The sequence below is a fragment of the Epinephelus moara genome, chromosome 6 (genome assembly GCF_006386435.1).
Source record: "Epinephelus moara isolate mb chromosome 6, YSFRI_EMoa_1.0, whole genome shotgun sequence".
Lineage (NCBI taxonomy): Eukaryota > Metazoa > Chordata > Actinopteri > Perciformes > Serranidae > Epinephelus > Epinephelus moara.
This window is the reverse complement of record NC_065511.1, coordinates 28,008,226-28,019,324: the sequence shown is the minus strand read 5'-3', so window position 1 is coordinate 28,019,324 and position 11,099 is coordinate 28,008,226.

Sequence of the window (11,099 nt, the reverse complement as noted above, 5' to 3'; positions counted from 1 at the left end):
CATTTCCAGCATTCCCCTGTGGCACCTGGCTCATGAGAGAGGAAAAGTGACGAATTCAAACGCACCTTCGCAAACAGAGAGAAAGTGCACACCGCACACACACACACACACTCATCCCTCCATCACACACTGTCTCTTCCAAACAACTGACAGGTCTTTTCACAAAGATGTAAATGAATATGGGAGGCTGACTTACATTACCACAGGTCTGTGCACGTGTGTGTGTGGTTATATACAGTATGTGTTTCTGTTCACTAGGCTAATGGCTCATTGAGAAGAGCACAGGCCAAGTCAATCATGCCGGATCTCTCCCCGTCGTCCCATTGAGACCTGTGGCTCATCAGGGGAGATAATTAGACTGAAGAGCTTTAATGATACTAGCCTAATAGCTACAAGAGCACACTGTGAGGCTGCAGTGTGTATATGTGGGATGTGTGTGTGTGTGTGTGTAAAGGTGTGGGATGTGTATCTGAGAGGCAGTAACTGAGTGAATAAGTGATTAAAATGATGTTTTGTTAATAGGAGTATTTAGGTGTGTGTGTGTCTGCGTGTAAGGCCGATGGGATAATGAATATTGTGGCTATCAGCCTCCACACTCCCTCTGCTTTTCTCCCACTCTCTCCACTATAGTGGAGCGTATTGTATGTGTGTGTGTCAACCCAAACACACACATCTAAGACTGTGTGTGTATGTCTGTGTTCATGAGACAGAAAGAAATGGAGGTGGGGGAGGCATTATGCATTCACATTGGAAATTGCTGTGAATTTAAATGAGCATGTGCACTTTGGTGGACACAAGCTGTTTAGTAAATGTAAAGTGCATTGCCTTGCCATGAGTGCTTACATATAGGGGAGTGGACACAATAATGGGAACATTTTACATCACACAGTGGTGTCACTCTCCATACATCAACACAATTTACAGCTGCAAAAATTACCATAGAGCTACGTCGACCCTCCTCTGACACAGTGTGGCCATAAATAATAAGAATATTAATTGTTTTAGAGCCGTTGGAGCGGTGTTTTTTTCATATGTATCATAATAGTCATAAATATAAATTAATAAACGTTCTTTGAGGGGTCCAGCGTGTAGGGTTCAGGGGGATATATTGGCAGAATATGATATATGAAGTATATTTTCATTAGTGAATAATCTTCTGAAAATAAGTGGCGTCATGTTTTTGCCACCTTGGAACGACCTGTTTATATCTACATATGGAGTGAGTCCTCATCACCATGATGCACCGCCATGTTGTTTCTACAGTAGCTCAGACATACAGATCAAACACTGATAGGGACATTCACGTTTTTGCATCAGCCACCATAGTGAGCAACCCCTCTGTGATGAGCAGCATGGTGGAGGGGCTGCTAACTATGGTGGTTGAAAGCTGATGGTTAGAATCAGCGGGTGTGTTTGTTTTGGAGACGAAGAGACCTCTGATAATTTGGCTCCTGGTAACAACCCCTCTGAATGATGAACAGTGGGGGGCTGGGGCTCCGAGGCAGAGCAGGTTGTCCACCAATCGGAAGATTGCTGTTTCAATCCCTGGCTGCCCCAGGCGACATGTCAAAGCATCAAGATACTAGAGCAACCTTGGGACCTAAAATGACCTTACCTGTGCTCAGTGACATATGGGGGAAGTGTACCAAAAGCGTATGTTCTGTGGGGTTGCATCAGAGATGGGAGTCTGACCTGGATGTAACAATAGATGCAGAGCTTTGGTCAGAAACAAAAAAGTTTGTCTGCCATTATTAATACTAGAAACAGACTGATCCAGTATAACTTTCTTCACCCACTTTATATAACGCCACAGAGATTGCATACATATAAACCAGACAGATTGTTTAGCTGTGGTATAGAGGAGGGCTTGTTTTTGCATTTCACCTGGTCGTGTATAAAGCTCAACACATTTTGCAAGACTTTAGTAAAGTCATGACAAAACTTGATTTGCTTTTCCATTGGACCCACAAATTTGCCCACTGGGAAACTTTACAGCCCTTAGTGCTTCTTTATAGACCTCCCAAAATAAGTTTTTGGAAATAGCTTTGAGTATTACCAGGAAGTGGATAGTGATGTCGTGGAAGTCTGATTCCCATCTTCCCAAAGCCAGGTGGTTTTTGGAATATATTGGTACTTTACCAACACCTCTATCAGATTTGTTACAAAAAGGATACCAAATTGATACATTAGTCTTCTGATTAAGCCATGATTATTTATATTGCCTCTTATTTTCTGTTGTATTTATTTATTTTATTTTAAATTTCATTTATTTACTATACTGTTCTTTGACGACTACCTACTCCTTTTGAGCTAGGTCTTCTTTTGGTTTGTATGTGAGGGGGGTGAGGGGGCAGGGAGGGGATCTGGAGCCATGTTTGTGTGTGTGTTCTGTATGTTTTGTTAAATTGAAAATTTGAAAATAAAATATTTTTAAAAAAGCATCAAGATACTGAACCCCAAATTGCTCCCAATGGCTGTTCCATCGATGTGTGTGAGAGCATGTGAAAGGTTACTGAGTAGCGGGTAGCGCTATGTATGGTAGCCTCGGCCACCAGTGTGTGAACAACATGTAGTGTAAAAAGGCTAGACTGATGCTATACAGGTGCAGTCCATTTACCATTACACTGAAGGAATTCTAACCAGGAGAACTTTCAGCTGGTTGCAATTTGCAGTCTTCACTATCCCCCTAGATCTTACAGTGTTCCTTTCAGGCAAACCCAAGGTTTGCAGTGTCCTCAACATGCCAAAAAAATGATCAGCATGGGATCGGGTTGCACCACTTAGGAAAAGAAATTCTGTCATACCATTTGAGTTTACGCTTTAAAGCCACACCATGAATTTCGCGATCCAAATGGGAATCAGACCTTGGAAGTGAAGGTGCTTTTGTGCCGCGAAAACTCCTGCACAGAGAGGGGATACAGAGAGTACACACACACGCACACACACAAGCACAGGTGCATTTTTCAGTAATGGTTTTCTGAAAAAGGGGCCACAGCTACAAAGAAGTAAACCCCACAGGGAATCCATTTGCCTTCCCTTGCAATCATCATACACTTCTCTAAAAACACCATGGACCGGCACCGTTGCTATGGATACACACCGCTTCATCCCTCCCTCTTACTCTGTCATTTTTCCGATGTATCTTTCTCACTCTGGAAGGCCTGTAATCTCTGCAGGTTGGTTAACACTCCTGCTACATACCAGAACATGTTGTTTCGAATATGTATGTACGAATGTCTTGAAGTGTTTTTGTGTGAGGAATGCAGTAAGAAAGCTTCACCTGAGGGCACACTTTGCTTCAGGGAGACAGAAAAATACCACCCAATGATCCCACACTAATAGATACCCGGTGTGTAATGCTGCTAACAGCTGCTCGCTGCGGTGAACAGACGATATGGAATGTATACTGTATGTTTTCTCCAATACACACACAAACACAACCCCGAGAGGAGAGAGAGATGTCCCATCGCTAACACCAGGTAAGCCTGACAAACTCCCCTGAGCTAAGCCGGGACTCATTGATAGGTCTGTCACACAGGGGAGAGAAGTCGACTCATATATCACTGCAGACCTGGAAACTCCCCGCCTGCAGAAAATGTCATCCACAGAATACTGAAAATGCCACAGACGGTGTTACTTTTTGGAGAGTTAACAAAAGGGATGTCGGGTGAACGGCTGGCTGATCATAGTTTATTTCATCTCAGTGGTCCTGCTGTAGCAGAGTTTTCCTGCTTCACGCCTGAGAAACATAAATAATAAATCATTAGATTCTGTTCGTACACTGAGCAATTCATTTCTGCAGAAACAATGACATACCATCCTTTGAAAGTGCGAGATTGCCTCGGTTTTAATGTTGGAATTGGGTTTCGTGGAGACAAATAATTAAATTGGGAGAACAGACAACTTGTCGGTGTAAGTAATAGGGAACAGAGTGTTTGTGGAGTAAATAATTTACAATAACATGCAATCATAGAAGTTGAGCTGGAGCAGAGTAGAGCAGATTTCACCTTACAAAACCAGAGAAGTATCTAATTTTGACACCCAGTCCTGATCCTGTTTGTAGACATGTCGGAAAAGCAAACTCAAAGATGTATCATTAACAAACTTGGACATCCAACTCAGGATGATGTGTTTTTTTGCTTCTTGTTGCTCAAAATACTCTGGAAAAACTAAAGAAAATAACTCATCAGAGTCCGATCCAAACTGATTGCTGCCACTCAAGACAATTCTTCTAATTCCAGCAAATGCACCGCAGTGTGTTTCCAAAACACACCACAAGCTAATACGCACCTCGTCTATTATTGATGGAGCTGCGGTGCATTGCACAGAGCAGATTGATTTCTCCTGCTAACGGGCATTGTATTTGAAATATTGATAGCCTATAATGTAATTATGAGGATGTAGGCTTTGTTAATAAATAAAGAAACAGCCACAAATCTTTGATCCATGTCGTCTGGCGGTGGACTTTCAACAGTATTAACTTTGTCTCATTGTCTGTAGGCTACAGCACAACAAAGTAGGAAAGATCTGCTACCTTGTGGGACTTTTGATCTTTACAATTTGGGTCTATCAGTGGGTCAGATGGCTTTTTCTGTGGATGTTTTTGGAGTAGCGGCTGTCACTGCCCGCAGCCCACTTCTTCTTCTCCTACTGTAAGCATTTTAAACAAACTGCTGTTGCAGCCACATGGATTAATGCATCATTTCCTGTGCAGCAAAGGATTTCTACTTGAAAAGACCCGTTCCCCTGAGGACTATAACAAGCAAATGTAAAATCTTTCATGAGCTGAGCATGGATTGAATCAATGTTGCGCTACATCTTTTGCCAACAGAGCAAATGTAGCACAACCGATTCATAGGAGCTTTGTCACAGATTATTATCTTTGAAATATATATTTCTACATGTCAAGACACAGAAAGTACGTTTAAGCAGAATTACAGTCAAACAAAATGTCCCCTGATATGACCCCTGACCTCGCTCTTACTGTAGCGAAACAGCCAACCTTTGAAACGTAAAACCTCACCCCCAATGCTGACCCTGTGTGGCAAAGGTCGACTTCACAAACGCATGTCTTGGCAGCAATTTCCCAAACTATTCTGCACCACGAAGCATAAACACAGGCATAACATACACACACATACTGAGGGAAGGGAGGGATGGAGAACACATACAATTAGTGAGGAATGTTAGCCCCTCTTGCCCCACCCGTGTTGCCCCTTACCCTGCAGCATGTGGCTCAGAAAAGAAGCACGCCTTCAAACAGTTTTTCATACAGCACAGGTCACGGCCAGAGGACCAAAAATCCGTCTTGCGATTCTCTAAAAGTGTTTACGTTAAGGAAGCTTTGTGCAGTTGTGCAGAGGTCAAAGTTGTGGAGAATGAGTGTAGGAATGGAATATATATATAGTGTGTGTGTATGGGTGTCAAGAGACAGACACGGCCAGGTGGTGCGAGGAAGAACGAGGAGAGATTGGCGATTTTGGAAGTAAATAATTTACACTAACACACACACATTTACATTAGTCGAGCATCTGCAAAACATCTCACACAAAAACACTTACCCTCACTCACTCTTACACACACATGCCTGTTTTTCTCTGGTGTGTGTGAGGCTATGCAGAGCTACGTCCTCTGTTCCTGCATCAAATAAAGTGGACAGGTCCGATAAGCTGATAAGGGCGCAGCTGAGAGAAATACCAGGGCTTCTCACTCACACACACGAAGAGGTGATGAGGGAGAAGGAAAACCTTGACACAGGTAGATACAACAGCTGTCACACAGCAGCTGTCAGTGACTAAACACTGTGTTGTGTTTTCTATCGCTGCACAGAGCAGCTTGATCAGCCCCCTCTGGCTCTGTAATAAGCAGGGCTCTCTCATCACTCGCTGGCTGGTAGTGTTTTCCATTAAGGTAAAGGAAGTGGGGAAGGTCACAGGAGTGAATGAGTGGTACACAGCAGTGCCATCATGTTAGAGGTGCTGGTAGGCATACTATTGATGTTTGTAGCCAGCAAGGCCTGCCGGTAACACTTTACTTGAAGGTATCTACATAAGGATGACATGACACTGTCATAACTATGACATGACATGGTCATGAACCTGTCATGAACATCATGTACATGTCATAAAAGTTTATGACTGCTGTCATTAAGTGTCATTCGGTTTTTGTAATGACAAGTTGACATTGTTTGGGATGTCCTTATAATGACAACTTGCCATTAATTAAAGTGACATTACCAGAAGTCGTCTTTGTCATGACAAGTTGACACTAAATTTGTTTGGGATGTCCTCATAATGACAACTTGACATTGACATAAAGACATCTTCTGGTAATGTCATCCTGGTTAATGTCAAGTTGTCATTATAAGGACATCCCAAACAAATTTAATGTCAACTTGTCATGGCAAAGACATCTAATGGTAATGTCACTTTAATTAATGGCAAGTTGTCATTATAAGGACATTCCAAACAAATTTAATGTCAACTTGTCATGACAAAGATGACTTCTGGTAATGTCCCTTTAATTAATGTCAAGTTGTCATTATAAGGACATCCCAAACAAATTTAATGTCAACTTGTCATGACAAAGACATCTTCTGGTAATGTCACTTTAATTAATGTCAAGTTGTCATTATAAGGACATTCCAAACAAATTTAATGTCAACTTGTCATGACAAAGACATATTCTGGTAATGTCACTTTAATTAATGGCAAGTTGACATAGTCAAGACAACCCAAACAATGTCAACTTGTCATTACAAAAACCGAATGACACTTAATGACAGCAGTCATACACGTTCATGACAGGTTCATGACAGTGTCATGTCATAGTTATGACAGTGTCATGTCACTCTTATGTAGATACCTTCAAGTAAAGTGTTACCGGCCTGCCTAATCCCCATTGCTTCCACTCCTTATGCTAAGCTAAGCTAATTGCCTGCTGGTTCTAGCTCCATACATGACGCACAGCTGTGAGTGGTTATCAATCCTGTCTTTTTTCTTTGACCATCACCAAAATCATTTGCAAACCTTAATTAAGAAGTTTAGTTGCCTAAACTTTAACCAAAAAAACTGTTTTGGGGTTATTTTTGAAGCCACAGTGTTTTGTCACCTCTTAACCTTTAATTGTTTAAAGGTAGAGGAACTTCATATTTACATTACAGTGTTTTTAATGTAACAGTATTCATTTGTATTTGACCATGTACATTAAAAAATACAAATGTAGCATAGGTGCAGATACATTATTTACATCATGAGACACTTTAACTCTCTGTCCAGCGACATTAGGGATGATTTCAATCATAGCGTCTCTATCTAACCTTATCAACTGTTGGTAGCGTTGGATGGCTGATGATGATTGTAATTATCAATACTCAAAAATGCTGTTTTATTTCAAGGATTATAACTTGTTGACAAATGATCCTGAATGAACCTGTTTCTATTCAAAACCAGAACTTTGTAAATTAACGATTTGCTCTTATATTTGTCCTTAAAAACAAACTAAGACAAGCAGACTAGAATGCATGGTGCTAATTTTCAAAGGTTTTATTTCTGACAACAGATTCTTTAAAAACAAGACCAGAAAAAAACACAACAAAAGTGGAAATTAAAATTTTTTACATTTTTATTTTTTAATGTTTTATTGAATTTTTTATAGAGTTTGAATGTGTCTTGAAGAGTCTCAGGTGGTTCATGACTCCTCTTCCTGCTTCTTCTTCGTCATCTTCTTCTTCTTCCTCCTCCTCAACCAATGCAGTGCCTTAATTTTTCTCAGGCTTTGGTTGTCTTTTCTTTCTTCTAAAGCTTTTCCTCAGAGTGATCGAGGAGCTCAACTTCTGGTAGATCATGGAGGAAGTCCTTTTTCTCCTGCACCTTGATCTCATGCTTCTAGTCTTCTTTAAGTTTGGCGAGTTCAGCTCAGAGGTCCTGACAGACCTTCACCTCAGTCTGGAGCTCAGTGACCAGCTCCTGGTTGGTTATGGCCCGTTGTTCTTTCGGGTCCTTTAACTTCTCTTTCTCAGAGGTGTTTTCTTGAGGCTCTGAATCTCCTCCTTCATCTGTTGGACCAGAACGTTCTTCTCAAACATCAGGTCTCCCTGCTCTTTGGAAATCGTCTTTTTCTCAGAGAAGTTTATCTTGAGGGTCTGGATCTCTTCAACCATCTGTTGGACCAGTGTCCTTCTCAACCATCAGGTTCTTCCGCTCTTTGAAAATCGTCTCTTTCTCAGAGAAGTTTCTCTGCAGGATCTGGATCTACTCATACATCTGTTTAATCAGTGTCCTTCTAAGACATCAGGTCCTCTAACTCTTTGAAAGACATGTCTTTCTCAGACATTTTTCGTGAGGGTTTGGATCTCTTCAACCATCTGTTGGACCAGAGTGTCCTTCTTGGACATATGCTGATTTGGTATTAAAACAGTTGCTGTTTATCATCTTGAATGCATTTTTGTTTAAAACATTTATTTATTCCAGCTTTTATCTTTCTGTGAGGACTGTAAACAAAGTAATGACCCGACTCTCAGCTGCATTTTATCGGTGATTCCTTGCCCCCAATTTGTTCTTTGTCTATAACAGTTTTGCTTGTAGTTTAGTTTAAATATTTAAATGTGAAACACTTTGTGATGCTAGAAAGTGCTATGCAAATTAAGTTTTACTTGCTGCTTATAGAGACTGAGTTCAAAAGGGGAGATCGAAAATGGAAAAGAGGGAATAAATGAGGAATAAAAAAAGAAGATGACCTTTCCAAATTGTTCCAAACACTCTCGCCCTCGTTTAACAAAAAACAAGTGATACACACATGAGATCCTGTTTGAGAGACGAGGGCTAATACATGAGCGAAGGGGGGAAAAAGGACAGGGTGGGATATAATAGCAAAGCTCCATTAGTAAGTCAGTGGAGCGTATGATAGTAATTATCAGGTGTACTCCTGGGATACCTTAAGTTGCTCTCACTGTCACTGCTATTATTGTTACAACACGCAAGGGAGGCAAACTTTTCACTGAGTGTGTGTGTGTGTATGTGTGTGTGTGTGTGTGCACATATACGTGTGATGGAAAGCTAAAGAAGAGACAGACCAGAGTGATGGAGCGATGTAAGCTGCCTGAATGATGTAAGTGTAACCACTGTTTTTCTTGGATCTGTGTGCGTATTTGGCCCCAGGCAGGTGTGCGTGTGTGTGTGTATGTGTGTGTGTTTTAAGGTGTATCGGGAGTTGGGCAACAAGGTCAAGTGCAAAGAATGTGTTAGTCTTTCATTACTCTACGCACCTCAACATGCTTCTAGGTATGTATGCCATTTCAAGAGTTTAACACACACACAAGTACACATTCAAGATAGGAGGTATATGTGTGTGTGTCGATGTGGGGATGCTGCATTTTTGAGTGTGAATCATCAATGTGTGTGTAAGTATGTGTGTGTGTGTGTGTTTTATTCTCCAGGCAGCTGCTGTGCTGTAATGTTAGCCAGTGGGAGGAGCCTGTAGCATGTACAGAAGTTCTCCAAGGAGCTGCTTGCAACAGCTGCTCTTCAACTCCTCCGGGCTTTTCTCCCTCTTTCCTCATCTTTTAACACTGACTCTCCTTTCTGATCCTCTCTCTGTCTCTCTCTCTCTGTCTCTCTCTCGCTACTGAACCTCAGGGGATTTTTTTGCCTTTAAATCCAGCATTCCGCGGTGCATGACTGTGTGCAAACACATATACATCCACAACATACAGTATTCTTAGAATACAACATGCTGATGAACGCAGCACAGTTGCCAGAAAAATGTTAAACATTACATTTGTATGTTAATTTGTAGCAGATATTAGAAACTTGATGACTTGATGTTTCAACAACTCTGTGGTTAACATGTGGTCAGGTTTAGGCGCATCATCTGCAGCAAGCAGAGATGCAATTCTGTGGTCCCAAAACCGGACCCTTTCCTCTCTCTGGCTGCAGCTTTAGATCCTGTGCATGAATATCACAACAGGATCGGTGACAAGGGACAACCTGGCGGAGGCCAACACCAACGGAGAATGTGTTTGACTTTATGCAGAGTATGCGGATGCAGATTTCACTTTGGTCATACAGGGACCAGAAGAGGTTAGGTGCATTGTGTGATGGGCGTGCTGATCCCCAGTGTTACAAACTAGGTCCACCTATACTAAAAGAAGTCAATTTTAAAATGCTTTTTTTTTTTTTTTAAATTAATGACATTAGTCCCTTTTCCACCGCAGGAACTTTTCTCATTTACCCGGGATTTTGAAAAACCTTTGCACATTTCCACCGAAATTAAAAAACTTTCCCTCAACTTTCCCTGAAAGTACCTAGTAGAGGGGTAGGTCTTTTCACATTACCCGGGATTCTTGAGGCTGTGTGCTGAAGAACGCTGATCAGTCGAACACACTTGCAGCGTTCCGCTCTTCTGTGTCAGTGTGGCTGCAAACTTTATTTCATTTCTACAAGCTTCACTTCGTTTGTGTTTTGATGAAGGATGGGTACCAAAACCTGGTACTAAATTAGGCCCGGAGCTAAATGATCAAAGACCGTAGTATTGATAAGTGCTCATCTGTTCTTTTGTACCAGCGCTGAACTCCTCCATATACACACGTCTACATGACATGGTCACCGGTGAACAGCCAAGCGGCCGCGGTGGAAACAACGTGAAGATTATAGATGCTGCACAGCGATGGGTCGGGTCCGGGCATTTTTAGGCAATTCTGAGCAACCTCTGGAACCTAAGATGGTCATCTACCGCTCTGAGCTAATTGGCAAGTAGCAACTCAACAGTGGCTTCACAAATTGAGTAAGCCATTCACTGTTGTGTAGGAAAGCAGCCATCCGTGCATGGATAGGCAGATTTGAAACCACTGTAAAAAAAAAAATCAGTTATTAAGACAAAAATCTGAAAATACACATATTGCATCTAGACAGCATGGAGATGTTGGTAATTTGTTTGTAACAATGATTGATTTGCTCCATAAATGAAAAACTGACATTTAAACTTGCCATTTTTACATTGACTCCAATGGTTCACATTAGAGCAAAATTCAAAATGCTGTCAAAAATTCAGTTTTTGAGATAAAATTCTGAAATTTGCCACACATCATCTACCATGACTCT